The 16,263-nt window shown below is 41.8% G+C and overlaps 1 protein-coding gene and 1 long non-coding RNA gene across 2 annotated transcripts in view; one reads left to right on the plus strand and one right to left on the minus strand.

Moving 5' to 3' along the window:
• Positions 1-16,263, plus strand: part of RYR3 (ryanodine receptor 3) — a 263,782-nt gene that overhangs the window by 64,971 nt on the left and 182,548 nt on the right. The gene's annotated exons all lie outside the window — the stretch shown is intronic.
• Positions 11,886-14,933, minus strand: LOC308472778. The gene is made up of 3 exons (XR_013983725.1): positions 14,843-14,933; positions 12,849-13,223; positions 11,886-12,010 (listed from the first exon to the last, which is right to left on the minus strand). It is a non-coding gene; the product is annotated as an uncharacterized lncRNA (long non-coding RNA).

The following is a 16,263-nucleotide window of genomic DNA, read 5'->3' on the forward strand; positions in this document are numbered from 1 at the left end:
CCTAGGACTTGCCAATCAGAAGGTCGGCAGTTCCAATCCCCACGACGGGGTAAGCTCCCGTTCCTCGGTCCCTGCTCCTGCCCACCTAGCAGTTCGAAAGCACGTCAAAGTGCAAGTAGATAAATAGGTACCGCTCCGGCTGGAAGGTAAACGCCGTTTCCGTGCGCTGCTCTGGTTTCACCAGAAGCAGCTTAGTCGTGCTGGCCACATGACCCAGAAGCTGTACGCTGGCTCCCTCAGCCAATAAAGCGAGATGAGCGCCGCAACCCCAGAGTCGGTCGCGACTGGACCTAATGGTCAGGGGTCCCTTTACCTTTATGAGGAAGTATAATCATCAGGCCAAAAAGATCACATTATTCATACATTGTGGGGTCACACTATGTGGAAGCAGTGCCCATGATGTAGGCTTGGCACATGCCAAAACACCTTGGTTGTGTTTGTTTCACTGGAATGAGCAACCTTCTCCTGCTTAGCCATCTTATGCACAATGGCACAAAGGCATGTATCCAGTACCCAGCAAAGAAACCATCACCCTGCTTGTGAACTTCCTAAGGAATGTCTACCAGAGTCATCCTGGCTCCTAGAGCCCCAAATGCTCCATGGAGCAAAAGGAACTCTTCCAACTCTTAACCCTGTCTGGTCCTAACAGAGCCATGTAACTTCCCTTGTGCTGCAGCAAGGGCAGGAAGCAAGTAATGCCTTAACAATAGCAGTGGTTCTGTGTTGTCAGCAGGGATGGGGACCAGCAGTGTCTTATGCTAATGCTGGTTCCTTCTTGTCCCATTATGAGAGCTGCTGTGTGAGCAGCACAGCAGCTGATAACACTGGATCATTAGCATGCTCAGTTTTGTTCTTGGTTGCTTGGGAGTAAGCCAGAGAACATTACAACCTCCTGGTTAAGCAGTTAAATTCCACCTTTCTTTCTTTTTCCAAGATAGGACCAAAGTGTGAACATTAAAAACCCCCAAAAACCTGCATTCTCTGTTTTCATACCTATGTATAAATGCGCTCTTTCTCTTATCGCCGCTGAAGTTTGATTTAAAGAGTTGTACGTTGGGCACCTTAGAAGAGCATCTGATTAGTAGTGAGGACTGCACATTGCCAGGTCGATATATGATATATGAATACACAGAGGCATAAACTCTGGAGTGGAAAGAAACAGGAAAGACTTACAGAGGTTGTCTTTTCTGCTTTTACAGGGAGTTGTAAGATAGCTGGATAGTTAAACAAATGTACGTAAGAAGTATGCAGTTTTATGCTTTGGTTTCTGTATAGAGAATTAAAACATAACATTTACCTGTATGTAAGAATATCACTTTAAAGTAAATAAGCTATTAGATATGCATTCATTTTTTCTACAAACAGACTATATTAAACAAATTTCAAATAATATAGTCAACATTGAGACTAATATGTCAATTCAGTCTAATTTTTTAATTTTAAAAACTCATTCGCAATCAGCAACACTAATATTGTATATGAGACAATATCACTTATGTCATGGTAAAAACTTGCAAATAAGATAAAAACAAAGAGGAAGGGTGAATAAAAGGATATAGGTAAGGACAGGAGCATGGCAGGAGAGATTGACTAAATTTTGTGCTTTCACTAATGGAAGCCTCCATCTTATCCTCTTTAGTCCAAGAGTCTTTCGAACGAAAGACACCACCTAATTGCCTGTCCATGAGTACTAGAAACATGCTCTTTTATCAGTCAAATGAGTACATACTGGATATTGCATTAGATGTGTCTCATAGTCTGAGCATGACACTGCAGTAAACTAGAGTAAACAACCCCAGTTGCTTGGCAGTAGCTCTCTGAGTGCAATAGAGATATGTGCAAAGAGTTGGAATTGCAGTGCATGATCAAGCCTTATTATGCCTGGAGTCCTCTATTACCAGGGCAGAATGTGGTTTCATATATGCGTCTCTCCCCTTTAATGGGGCATATCCACATGACATTGTCCCTATCCCAGTGTTGCCACAGAACTTTCTGACCCTTGGAAAGTCCAAAAATCCAGGATTGAAAAACAACAACAACAACAACAACAACAACAACAACAACAGCAGCACCACCCTGCATTAAAAGGGGAAAGGTCTGGCACAACAACTGGGATGGGGTTCCCATTTTGTTCCAGTGTGGTTAAGCTAATAGTGGCAACAGGCAACTATCCTGGGATAAAATGTTTTATACATTCATACACAGAGATACTGCTCTGGTTTGCATTTCACATTGAAGTATAGTTTACATTAAACCATGGTTTATGGTGCTGTTCAAACTGGGCCACTGAACGTTGCTTGAATTGATTGTCTAAAGTCTTTTGACATGAGGGCTGCAACAGATTAAAACATCAAATGTGCTTCCTCGTGCCTATTTGTACTGCCTGACAAGCCAGCCTGCCTATCTTATGAGCTGGCCTGTTATTTCCCATGCAGCTGTTTTTGTTCTCTCTGCATAAGCTGTTTGATTTACCCTTATTTTTTATTTATATGTTTAATCATGGAATAATTTTTGATCCATCTTCCTGTAAACAGAGCATAAAGAAACTCTTGACTATTGCAGCAACATGGAAAAAAAACCACTATAATTATGCAAATCAGCTTTCCTGCAGCAAAATGTCCCTACAGTTTTCCCCTTACGGGGCATCTAGAAGGCACCTGTCAAAATCAATGCTAGGGAAAAGTAGAGTTGTGATGGATAAAACCTGCGTTAGAATGCAAGGATCCTCAGAAGTAGAAAATAGGACACATAAATATAAATACTAGCAGCAGTTTTCTTTTTGAATAAATGATAAATTATTCCAACTTGCTTCGTGATTAAAAGGGGGGAGTACCCTCCCTTGACTGGGAATTTTCATGCTTCTCTGGGCTTATTATTATTTAAATATACTTTTAACATTTTCCTCTTTCTTTCAGCAGTAACATAAAAGTAGTGCATTAATTTGCCAGAAACTGTGGAATAACAAGTAGACCGTAAGGGTTCCTTTGGGCAGGAAAAGCCAGAGGGAATTGTTTTTAAGCAGGAAAATGGAAGCTGAGCAACTGTATCCTATTTGGGTTGTGTACTGTTTACTTATGATGGGGAAATGTCTGTTTGAAAAATTGCAGGCGTGTCTGAACGGTGTGCGGGATAGAATGGTGCAATGTTTGAATGCTTAAAGATGTGTGGTTTTTAAACATAACCTGCATCAACGGATGTTTAAAAAATTTCTTTTATTTGCATCCCACCCTTCCTGCGAGGAGCTTCAAGCACCATGCATTGGATTCGCAAGCCTAGGGATCAAGCCTAGGTCCGTTTGGACCATCTGCTCATATATGGGAAAAACATGGTTGACATCCTATGACCAGCTGTCTGGGAATGTCCAACTGTATTCAGGGGCACTGTTGAAGGACACATCCCTAGTTCTCTCAAGTTGCACTACATCACATGGAAGTTGTTGTTGTAGTTGTTGCTTATTACCCACCTTTCACCCTAACATCCTAGGGAGGGTTATAGCAACTAAAACGCAGTATTAAAAACAGCTTGAGACAGCTTAAAATCACAGAAACTAGCTGGGTCCTAAAACCACACATGTCAAGTGTCAATAGTGTAAAGAGGTGCTTCTGGGTAGTGAACAGCTATCTGGAGCTATCTGCCATAGGACAGTTTATAAAGCACACCCTACTTTTAAAGGACTTTAAACCACCACCACCCCATTTGTATACTTTGTGTCATATTGTTGTTGTTGTTTAGTCGTTTAGTCGTGTCCGACTCTTCGTGACCCCATGGACCAGAGCACGCCAGGCACTCCTGTCTTCCACTGCCTTCCGCAGTTTAGTCAAACTCATGCTGGTAGCTTCAAGTACACTATCCAACCATCTTGTCCTCTGTCGTCCCCTTCTCCTTGTGCCCTCCATCTTTCCCAACATCAGGGTCTTTTCCAGGGAGTCTTCTCTTCTCATAAGGTGGCCAAAGTATTGAAGCCTCAGCTTCACGATCTGTTGTGTCATTTTAACCAGTGTTAAATCCCTCCATTTCCACATGTTGCTAATCCTGCCACTCATCCCCGCTTGTCAGATGAAATGCTTCAGGTATGAATGGCAGGATTTCACCAGAGCAACATTTCAATGGGTTGTGATTGTGTTTTAACACTAGGCTTCTTTATGCGGTAGTTCTTACCAGATAAGCAATGTTCCAATTGGATTGAAAGTCTATGTCTCACAGTGTAGAGTTTGGGTATAGCCACCATAACATGTGAGACGAATGATGTTTAAATAAATGCAAAGCAAAAAGTAGAAATAACAGCTGTCACTCTTTTTCTACTAAACTTGGGTCAGTAGTAGTTGACATAGTAATAGATCATGTTCATTTTTTACCCCACATGACAAGGGGAAGGTTCATTAAGTGTGTCTCTTCTCCTCTCAATGAACAAATACGATGGGAAGCTGTTATACCTAGACATACAGCTATAATGGTGTATGTGTGGAGTGCCGCAGGGCGCAATTCTCTCCCTGATGCTTTTTAACATCTTTATGCGCCCCCTTGCCCAGATTATCCGGAGCTTTGGGCTGGGCTGTCACCAATATGCTGATGACACTCAGCTCTATCTGCTGATGGATGGCCACACCGACTCGGCCCCGAACACACTGACCAGATGCTTGGAAGCTGTGGCTGGATGGTTTCGTGGGAGCCGATTGAAACTAAATCCTTCGAAGACGGAGGTCCTATGGCTGGGTCGGGATGGCATGGGGATGAGGGACCAACTCCCTTCTCTTGTGGGGGCCCAATTAGTGCTATTGCTTTCCATTAAGAGTTTGGGTGTAATCCTTGACGCCTCCCTTTCCATGGAGGCGCAAGTTACAGCAACAGCCAAGGTGACATTTTTCCACCTTCGCCGCATCAAGCAGTTGGTCCCTTACCTTTCCCGCCCCGACCTGGCCACAGTGATCCATGCGACGGTCATCTCCAGGCTTGACTACTGTAATTCTCTCTACGTGGGGCTGCCCTTGAAGCTGTCCCAGAAACTCCAGCGGGTGCAGAATACTGCAGCGAGACTCCTCACGGGGTCTCTGCCATGGGAGCATATTCACCCAGTGCTTTTCAAGCTGCACTGGCTCCCGGTGGAGTACAGGATCAGATTTAAGGTGCTGCTTTTGACCTTTAAAGCCCTTCACGGCCTAGGACCCTCGTACCTACGGGACCGCCTCTCCTGGTATGCCCCACGGAGAGCCTCAAGGTCCATAAATAGCAACACCCTTGTGGTCCCGGGCCCTAAGGAAGTTAGATTGGCTTCAACCAGAGCCAGGGCCTTTTCAACTCTGGCTCCGGTCTGGTGGAACACTCTGCCTCATGAGACCAGGGCCCTGCAGGATCTGATTTCTTTCCGCAGGGCCTGTAAGACAAAGTTGTTCCGCCTGGCCTTTGGCTTGGAGCCAATTTGATTCCCTCCCTCTCTTTCTTTTTTCTTTTCCTTCTCCCTCTGCGATGAGGCTACATTTTAATATTTTAATGTTTCAATATTTTAATGTTGTATTTTTTAATTTTGTTTTTAAGTTGTAATCATTTAACTTGTTTTTATTATTGCTTGTAAGCCACTCTGAGCCCGGCCTTGGCTGGGGAGGACGGGGTATAAATAAAAATTATTATTATTATTATTATTATTATTATTATTGGCACAGAAGTTGTCTTTTTTTTTTATAAGATATTTATTAAGGTTTTTTAAAATATTACAATAGAAATGAAAAAGAAAAGAGAAAAATACAAAATAAAAACAGTTAAAAACACACATATTTTCAGTTACTTATTTTCCTTTAGCTTGTTTCCCGGACCTCCTCGTACCTCACTTTTTTGTATTCCACTTCGATTTATTGGTTCAGCAAATCCTTACCATTAGATTTTAACCCATTTATAACCCTTTTTTTTTCATATTCTTTTAAAGCATTACAGCTAGAAACCGCTTAATTACTATCCAACATCATTCTATCATTCATTAATTTTACAGTATTTCTGTAAATAGTCTTTAAATTTCTTCCAATCTTCTTCCACCGACTCTTCCCCCTGGTCTCGGATTCTGCCAGTCATTTCCGCCAGTTCCATGTAGTCAATCACCTTCATCTGCCATTCTTCCAGAGTGGGTAGATCTTGTGTCTTCCAATACTTTGCAATGAGTATTCTTGCTGCTGTTGTAGCATACATAAAAAAAGTTCTGTCCTTCTTTGGCACCAATTGGCCAACAATGCCCAGAAGAAAGGCCTCTGGTTTCTTCGGGAAGGTATATTTAAATACCTTTTTCAGTTCATATTGGCACAGAAGTTGTCAGTAGACTGCTGCTGGTGCAGCATAGCCTCAGCTACTGAAATAATCAGGCATCAAAAGAAAGTTTGAAGAGCCAGTTGCATTGATAGAAGAGTGGGAAAGGTCTGTAAAGGGCAGGGGCACCATTCAGGCAAGAACTTTACGGTTCAGTCCTACACATGTCTATTCTCGAGAGCTCCATTGAGTTTAATTGGACTTACACCTGAGCAGATGTGAATAGGATTGTAGCCCTAAAGCTTGCCTTTCTGCCTGTTTTGTGAAGTGGCTGTAGGAGCTTCTCGAGTGTGTTAGTTTCCCTACTAGCTGAAGTGCCAGTGAACTGCACAATTTCCTAACCACTCTGGTGAGAAGCTGTGGGTGAGATCTGTATCTTCCTGCTTTGCCTCTTACAGCAGAAAAGTGGAAAGAGATATATCACAGGGGAATCCTGTTCTGCCCCCCCACCCCATTCCATTCCTGCCCTGCCCCCTTTCAGCACCAAAAACAATCCATGTGCCAGTAGTCGCATGTGTGCGATTGTGTGCAAGTGAGGAAGTGCCTTTATTTTATTTGAGCGTTTTCTCTTCTGCTTCTCATAAGATTTGAATAAGCTCTGAGCTGAGCAATGAGTGGGACATTGCTAGCATGGTTTATATTGGTTACGTATACTATACAAAGTAATTTAGGTTATATTAGGGTCACATCAGGATGATTGGTGCACTTACGAAATCACACTGGAGTTATTTATTATCCAGGTTTCAGCGGTATATGTGTTCTAGTGGCACACAAAATGGAATAACTTCACAAGTGTCACAGCCCGTCTCTGTAATATAAAACTAACAGTACCTTGGAGCATTCTGACATGAGCGATAGAAAAGGAAATGCAAGTGCTGTTCTCATGGAAGGTTTCTGAATCTCTATGGAGAGAGAGAGAGAGAGAGAGAGAGAGAGAGAGAGAGAGAATGATGCCCTGGTCCTATATGAACCTGTCTATTCACTTAGTTCAGGAACAGGGACCATGTGGTCCTCCAGACATTGGATTCCAGAAGTTTCCAGCTCCCACGGGTGCCAGTCAGCATGTCAAATGATGATGGGTGTTGTAGCCCAACAGGGAAGGGCCATGCCGTCCCTGTTCCTGACACAGAGATTTCTCACAGACTCTTTTCAGGAAATTTGTTTAAACTCTATGTAGATAGGTACAAGGTAACTTGGAACTGGGCCTTCTCTGTTGTGGTCTCCTTATTATCATGGAACACATTCCCTGCTCCCCACAGAACACTTGGTACACGCATTTTTTTCATTTGTTTTTTTCTCAAGTCTTTGATTTAATAACATCATGCTCTTTTGCCATCCATGCTGCTCTTGGTTCTGCCTTGTTCTGTTAATGTTTCACAATGTTTTTATATTTATTCATATATATATATATGTTGACTGTAAGCCACCTTGAACACATTTCACATTTCACAATAAACCATGGTTTATCACGATGCATAGCAAGCCTCAGGCTTATGCATCCCTCTTCCCCTCTCTTCTTCCCATGCAGCTGAGAGGAAGACTTCAGAAGCTTTTTCTTTCCATTTTAGTAAACCATGGCTTCTTGTTTGTCCAAAACAGGGACCTGGGTTAACAGTGATCATTTGCAAAACAAACCAACTTCAAAACATGGATAAGAACCCATGCTGGCATGTTTAAACTCATTATGGTCTAGCGTGATCATTGTCCATGATATAAATATTTTTTCTTCAGTAAAGTTGTCCATATTTAGTGGGAAGATCTGGCACACTTCTTTGTGTCGGGGAAGTGCTTGCAGGTGTGAACGGGCAGATTACTGTGTGCAGCAAGAGGTAGGCAGCTGCTGCTTTGTTTAAACTATGGATGTGAGTCTGGCAGGTGTATGAACTTCTTTTATTATTGTAAATAAGAGTCCTGATTAGCATACCAAATTTATAGACTTAATTGTCAAAAAAGAGAGAGACCACTTTAAGACTTCAAGGCTGTTGATTAATACATTTTACGCTTTTGGTAAGCAAAGGGGGGAGGGGGAGATAAAGAATTCACCTGGAGGGCATCATTGTAAGGAAAGCTACAAGGAAGAAGAACAGTAAATGTGCCAGCTAAAATATCCCAATGGGTTTTCTTGGTAAACGCAAGAGCAGCTATCTTAGATGCTGACCACTTTCTTTGGTCTCATAAATGTGATTATGTAAAGCTGCTGCAGTACTATGGCAGTAATTTACTATTCCCTGCAGCTCAATTTTATATTTAGCGTGCTGCATACAAGTTGGTTTCTTGGAAGCATCAGCTTTTGAAGATAATGAATGTTAAATATAGTGGACACAATCTACCTGCGTAAACCCTATTGCAATGATACTTAGATCTTAAATAACTCCTGTTATTGTTGTTGTTGTTGTTGTTGTTGTTATTATTATTATTATTATTATCATTATCATTAACAACAAGAACTTCCTGGTGGATTGTGCCCATCATTATTGCTTATTTTAGTTAAATATTAAAACACATTCCTTCAATATGTATATGTATATGCCTAAATATTGTTTTGAGTTTCTGCTTTAATATGTCACACACCACACCACACACACACACACACACACACAATTTGTGTGACTAAATTTTCATTTACCATTTTGTTTTCAACTTTGCTAGCCTAGAGAGCTCTCCGAATGGGTATGTTCTTAATTTGTTTGTCTGATCTTCAGCCATCGCATGAAACTCAATCCATTTGTACCTGTGATAAATGAAACTTTTTGCTTGTCAATGTTCATTCTGTATGCTGGTTGTTCCATGTGGGTTTTTGTTGTGGCTATAAAACCCCAGGACTAATGATCAGCCATGAAATATGGGCCTTTGCTGAACTTTCTTTTGCGCTTTACAATCATCGGCATTTGAAGCTATCAATAAAAGGTCTTTGGCATTTTTTAGTCTCTGAGAGCTGTTATATCTAGTGCAATGCAGTCCTGAACATGTATTCTAAGAAGTAAAGTCCACTTATTTCAATGGGATTCGTGCCTAGGATTGCAGTCTACTTATTTAAAATTTAGTTGTCACACAACATATAAGGATAAAATCAACAAATGATCCATAAAAACATAGTTAAAAACATAAATAAAACATCTGTAAATATCAATAAAAACTGATACGTTAAAAGGGGGGAAATTTTGTAAAGCCCTATCTCAACATAAAAAGTTTTCAAAAGACATCTGAAAGGAGACAGATGGTTCCTGCTGAACCTCTACTGGCAGGGAGTTCCACAGGGCAGGGCCTGACACACCAAATGCTCAGCAGCCAAAGATCAGGGGCATGAGGAACCATCAGAAGTTCTCCATCACAGGATCTCATTGATCGAGGTGGAGCATAAGTAACTGGGCCTAAATTGTTTAGGGCTTTGTGGGTTGACACAAATGCCTTGAACCTGGCCTGATAGTAAGGGAGTGACAGTTGCTCTGAAGGACTGTCCCTCTTTAACAGTAGCAGGGGTGAACTTTGGCCTTTCAAATTTCAGCAGTGCCCTGATGCGAATCAAAAATTTGGTGGTGGCACCTCTCGCCTTCTGCTCTGCTCAATTCACTGCATCATAGTTGCAACACCTTGCGGCGCCCCCTAGGCTTGGTGCCCAGTGCAGCGGAACCCGCCGCGCTGCCCTAAATCTGCCTCTAACAGTAGGACACAGGACCGCCCTACTGCCATGTTTGGCACTTTTCTACTCTCTGCCAATGTTTGCCTTTGAGCAAGCAATGGAGGAAAGGAGCATGTTTGTAGTGGCACAGAGAGTAGTGACACAAATCATCACTCTGTTGGCAGCTGGGAAACTGAAGGAGAGGGTGGACTCAACAACAAAGGTTTAAAAGATAAAATACATATATTTATCAATGCAGGACTGAGTGCATCAGTACCACTGTCTTACCATCTGGTATGGTTTGGGGGTGGTGAGGGCACTGTGGCATTGATCCTGATAGTCCTATCCATGGAAATCTGTCAACTCATTATATTAGGAAGAATCCCAGCACAGCAGGCGAGAGTTTGCACCTGGTTCTTATGCATTCACTGGTTTTTCTTCTCAGAAATCCCACACAGAGTTTGAGAAAAATCTGCTGGTCAGGAGAGCAGTCAGCCCCCCGCTTTTGTGCAATACTAAATCATCACACTGTGTTAATTTTATTTTCCCAATCCACTGGGAAATTAGTGATTACTTAAGAACTTAACCCTCCAAGGAGGCAGATGCCCGCATAAGTGGGAATGAAATTCTTTAAAAGCGGGCAGACACAGACCCCCAACTTGCTCTCAGTGTAGTTTGCAGCTGACCGTTTTAATTAAATACTAATACAGTAACTTTCTGGTCCACTTTTTTCTCCCCTCTTGTTCTCATTGTGGCTTTCAGCTATGTAGTGTAGGGTGGGGAAATCCCACACTACTGCCTGTTGGGAGTTGGGCTACTTTTAAAAAAAGTGTTTGCCAAAGCAAGGCAGAAAGGAAAACATATTCTGAGGCCAAGTATTTTACTTCTAAAGGAAGAGGTGCTTAAGCATGGCTGGAGGTCACAGTCTTCATTTTGAAAGCTCCAAGCCCTAATCCCAGATGCACTGGAACTGATGGATATTGTACTGTACTACTAGGAGTACCCTCTTCTCTTTCTCCACCCTGATTTGGCTAACCTGCCACCTTCCAGATGTTTCTGAATATGTTTCTCCTATCAACCCCACCCAGCATGGTCAATGGTCAGGGTGATGGAAATAGTAGTTCAGCAACATCAGGAGGGCCTCAGGTTCTCCATCCCTGTTCTTTATCATTGGTTCACATATTCTGGGATTAAGTCTTGACATTGAAAATGGGTTCTGGTGTTCAGCTGCAGTGAGTCATTGGTCAGATTCAGTTCTGATGCTTCATGTAACACCTAGAAGTAAACTGGCACAGAACACCTAGAAGTAAACTTGAGTTCCGTGCAACTTGCAATCCTATGCATGTCTGCTCAGAATTAAGGCCCATTGAGCTCAATGGGGCTTATTCCCAGATCAAATGGGTACAGCGCTGCAGCGCCAGTGAGTTTAGGATTGAAGCTTTACGCTGCAAAGTTTATACCTGTTTATTCAGGTACTATGCTCAGTGGGGCGTCCAAGTTAGAGATTATAGTATTGCAGCCTAGTGTTTCAGTTCCACATTTTGGAATTTCCAGTTGGAAATTCCTTCATAAAACACTGGGAATAGGGATATTTCCACAACCGGAGATGAGGCTGGAGTTATACTAGAAGCCCAAAGAAGAAAGTCTTAATGGAATTTATAGGCTACTTCTTCCTTCACATTAAGGATCTTGTGAATTGCCATGCATGCAAGAACAAAATTCCCAAAATTCCCAGGATTGGATGAGTTTGGATGTATTGATATTGGTGTGCATTACCTTTCTCCACATGATTTGGCTTACTTGCTTGAGCCATCTGGATGTTATTCTAATACTATTGCTCACACAGTAGATTTTAGATTCAAAGAGTTTCTTATGAATTTTCTCACTTATCTTTACAACAACCCTGTATGATTATTATTCTCATGTTGTATCTGGGGAAGGAGATCAGGACAGAGATAATAGTGGTTGCCTCGGACAGCTTTATGGCTGAAGTCAGATTTGAATGCCGGATTTTCTGATTCACATGATTCTCAGCCATTGCAACAAAGCAAATTGTTTCCACATCTGGCAGGCAGCATATATATCACGGAAGCTTCCAACACCCTGAAATCAAGATTAGGCTGATTGTGAGTATCTAGATCTTGCTGTTTGATGAATCACAAATAAATAATTGCTTAGAAAATTGGTTTTCAACCACATTTGGCAACTTTGAAAGCTGTACGCAGATTTGTCATTAGGAGGGCATTTAGACTTCATGAGCAAAACTAGAAAATACTTACGAACAGCTGAACACAATGACAGCATCAGAAAATCTTCAGATGCAGTCATGACCTATGATAGGACACACTGGCACACAAACTGCCTTAGCAACTGAATCACAATATCTGTGGGTGGAGATGGGGGAATCTCATGCAAAAAATAAAAATAAAGACAGATTGCAAAGGCGTCTTCATTAAAAAGATGATGTCCTGACCTGTTTGTCACACTGCTTGTCATTCACTTATTGTGTCAACAGAAGTCAGAGAAGCTTGCCAAGCTGGGCTGTGTGAATTTGTGCCTTGAGAGTTACTGTTAGTTTAGAAAAGACCCAAGTATACCGATTGATATGCAAAATAATAACATGCCCTGATGCTGCTGCTCTTAAGGGCCAGTCCTAAATAGTTTAGACAGGTGTTAGAATAAACATTTGGGATGGCTTCACATGTTATGAATTGCAGCAAGAATAGAAGCAACTTACACATCTGCCATTCCTGCTTCACCTGTGAAAGAGGATTTTCTGTACCCGCCTCTCCTTCTCACTCCCCTGACTTGGGAAAATTACAGCTCTGTTTCACCTGGATATTAATAGATGCAGGCTAGTTGCTTTATTACAAAATTCATGTAGCAAATTTATTATGTTATGTTACAGTATAAAAATAGTGACTGTATCTTTTTATCCTACCTCCTCTGTATGATGTCTAGGGATGTACTTGCCATGGGATGGGATGTCACTGCCCCTTGGGTTTTCTTCCTCCCGATCCCCTTCATTGTTTCCCACTTGTGGAGACTGAGAGAACTGGCAGGGCGACTATGTCCTCTTGCACCTTGAGTATCCCTGGACATTGTGTAGGAGGGAAAAGGCACAGGGATGTCCTTTTCATCAGCAGTCCCATGGCTACTCTTCTGTCTTAATCTTATCTTGAATTGAATGAGCTTGCCTCATATGTGGATCTCAGTCACACATCTCAGCAAAGTAAGATGTGTGAGTGTCCCTTTTGCCTGTTTCACCAGGGTTCTGGATGCAAACATCACCTGTCCATCTAGCTCCCAACATTTCCTGTAAAATGTAAAAACAAACAAGCCACAAACCACGCCCTGGACCTCATTATCCTTTTGAATGTTGTCAGGCCACTTCAACCCTGCCTTGTTTCAGTCCTGGTCAAATAATAATCTGTATTTTCTGGAGGCGACAGAGGGGAAATGTGCGCGGTTGCCTAGCAATTGCAGGGTATACCTTTCAACCGTTTGGGGTGACTCATCCCAAATCACAGGCAGACTGCAATAAAAAAAAAGTTAACATAGAGGACAAAATGCAATGTAGCTCTCAGGGGCATGTATTTTGTTCCTGCAATGGCATAAGCTGCATGATGCTTTCTTTGCTCAATTCTCACAGTGAGCAACCTTCAAGCTGCATGTGACTTTTAAGCTGAGACCAGTTGCTTGCATTCAACAACAGGAGGGCAGTAAAATGGTAATGATCCTCATGTAGTTTCAAAATGGGTGACTGCTATCTCTGGCCATTGGCCTCTCGTCTGCTCAGGCACTCAGTTGTGTTCAGTTCTTTCCGTATGGAAGTGTACTTGGTCAGATGTGAGGCAGGAAGGGGATGGAACCTTATGGGAAGTGTAGTTTGGTTTTATTTGAAACATTTATATATCACTTTATATTAAAGGAAATGTCTGAAGCAGTGTACAAAAATAATAAAACTTCATAAAACAATAAAAATAATATAATATGGAAGCAGAGGAATTCAATACCATACACCAGGGGTCAGCAAACTTCTTAAGCAGGGGGCCTGTCCACTGTTAGTCACACCTTGTTAGGGGCTGGACTATATTTTTTTTTGGGGGGGTGAACAAATTCCTATGCCCCACAAATAATCCAGAGATTCTTTTTAAATAAAAGGACACATTCTACTCATGTAAAAACACGCTGATCCCCGGAATGTCCGCGGGCCGGATTTAGAAGGCAGTTGGGCAGGATCTGGCCCTCGGACCTTAGTTTGCCTACCCATGCCATACACTGTGCCAGATCAGTGTTAACAGTCAGGAAATGTCTGTGAACAAATAGGCTCTTAATATACACTGAAAACATAATCTAATCTGCTCATGGCTAATCCCCCCCCCCCCTGCTTCCAAACCTTCTGTGAGGAAGGCACTACAATCTCTTCCTCCCTGCTCCTGTTTTATTCCGCTGGCCAGGCAGGGCACATGACACTCATTTTACAACACACAGATGTCTGAGCTTGAATTTCTGAAAATTCAAATCTAAGTGAGACTACAGGACCATAATCAGTTTTTAAAAGAAGACGTCGTCTATATGCTTTCTGGTAGCTCTATCTGGTTACTTAATATGTAGGTTTTCTAAATATTTATGATCACCCTTCTTGGTTGGATAACAAAAACCTCAAAATCTTTGCACAATTTCTATTAATTTTTTTCACAATTCCATCCCATTGGATTTCCCCATTAGCATAGTTCCTGGAAGGAAGACCCTCGAATAACTAAGATGCATGTCATTCCATATGCAAACAATACTGATTTGTAGTAAACCTCTCATTTTAATGTAGAATTAAAGATATGCTGAGCATGATGTCAGGCCCAATCCCACACTTCCTCTCATATGGAGAAGGCAGGTTGCGAGTTTATCCTTTTCCCATCCCTGAAAAATGTTTACCTTCCTTAGAAGCCTGTAGCATGATTTGTAGAATACGCAGCGTTGAAGGTTCCCTTGTTGATGAATACCTGAGCAAGGAGTGGGGTGGGTGGGTGGGTGGGTGGGTGCTGATTAGCCCTGCCCCCCATCCCATGTATATCACACATGTTTGTGGGGCAGGTTATAGGCACAAAGGCTTCTGTGGAATTTTGAACTCCTCACTATGGATGTAGTTCATGCTGCGTGTGTGGGTATCAGAAAAGCATGCAACAGCCGAGTGCAGAGCATGGGTCTGCTCAGCGCAACCCTGTTTCTTGCCCACAAGTTTGTTTTATTTTAAAAAATAAATAAATGTAGATTGCTTAATCAAGGAAGAAAAATCTTTAAGTGGCTTACCTAATGTTCTTCAGCAAAGGAGCTGCAGCCTGCACTAAAAGCTAATATTTAGGTATCTGTGGCCCTGCAGGGTTGCAACTTTAATCACAGCAGCAGGGCAGCAAAAATTATTTTTGTGTGTGTGAAAATTGTATCAGATGGCTGTGATACCTTCTGTCCACAATGACATTTATTATTTGGTGCTTATTTAATATTTTCAAGGCTCTACACCATGGACGGTAAATTCTATCTTCTATTGTAGAGCTGTTTGAATATCAGAATGGTGGATTAATTAAAGATGATTTTGCCTTGCCTTGCACAAACATTAAGCTGCATTTGTTCAATGTGTAAAAGAGAGAAGATATAACATTTGGGGAATATTTAATTTTTGTAAACAACATCCTGATCAGCATCCAGCACTCAGTATTGTACAATACATTACTGCAACATTATATTTATGTAGCTAATTCCATTATTCTCACATTCACCCTTCAAATGCACTAAACTTTTTTTTAATGGATGTACCCATTATGTCTTTAACTGGGAAAATGCGAGTCAGTCTAAACTGCCTTGCATCAAAAGTCATCATCTCCTGGCACAGCACTTCCCTGATCTTCAAAGGGGTCCCACTGGACTGCTAATTAGCAAAATGAAAGCTGTAGGAAAATCTCCCATCTGGTTTGGCCCTGAGTTTGTAGTTGGCCCTGTTCACTTCAGTCAGCTTAGCTGGTGAAGATTTGATGGAGGAAAAACAGCAACACAAATTTCATTATTGCAAGTGTGTTCTTTTGGCTGTGTAGCAACTCAGTGCTCTCAACTGAAGTGAAAGTAATCCTGAGGAGAGTGATATAGGATTGCTGCATCCCTACATCTTGGAATCAGGGTCAGCATGATCTGCCTTGCCGTCTGCTGCATAAATGAACTCAGAGGGATACATCATAAAACCTACCACAAAGCAATCTAAGATGTAGCTTTCATCTCACTATGTGGTTTGAACATCAGAATATTAGAGGTCAGGCCTCACAATTAGATGGATTAGTAAGTCATAAAATCACTGTGTGGGTTGT

The sequence above is a fragment of the Podarcis pityusensis genome, assembly GCF_964106645.2.
Source record: "Podarcis pityusensis genome assembly, chromosome: 1".
NCBI classification, from domain to species: domain Eukaryota; kingdom Metazoa; phylum Chordata; class Lepidosauria; order Squamata; family Lacertidae; genus Podarcis; species Podarcis pityusensis.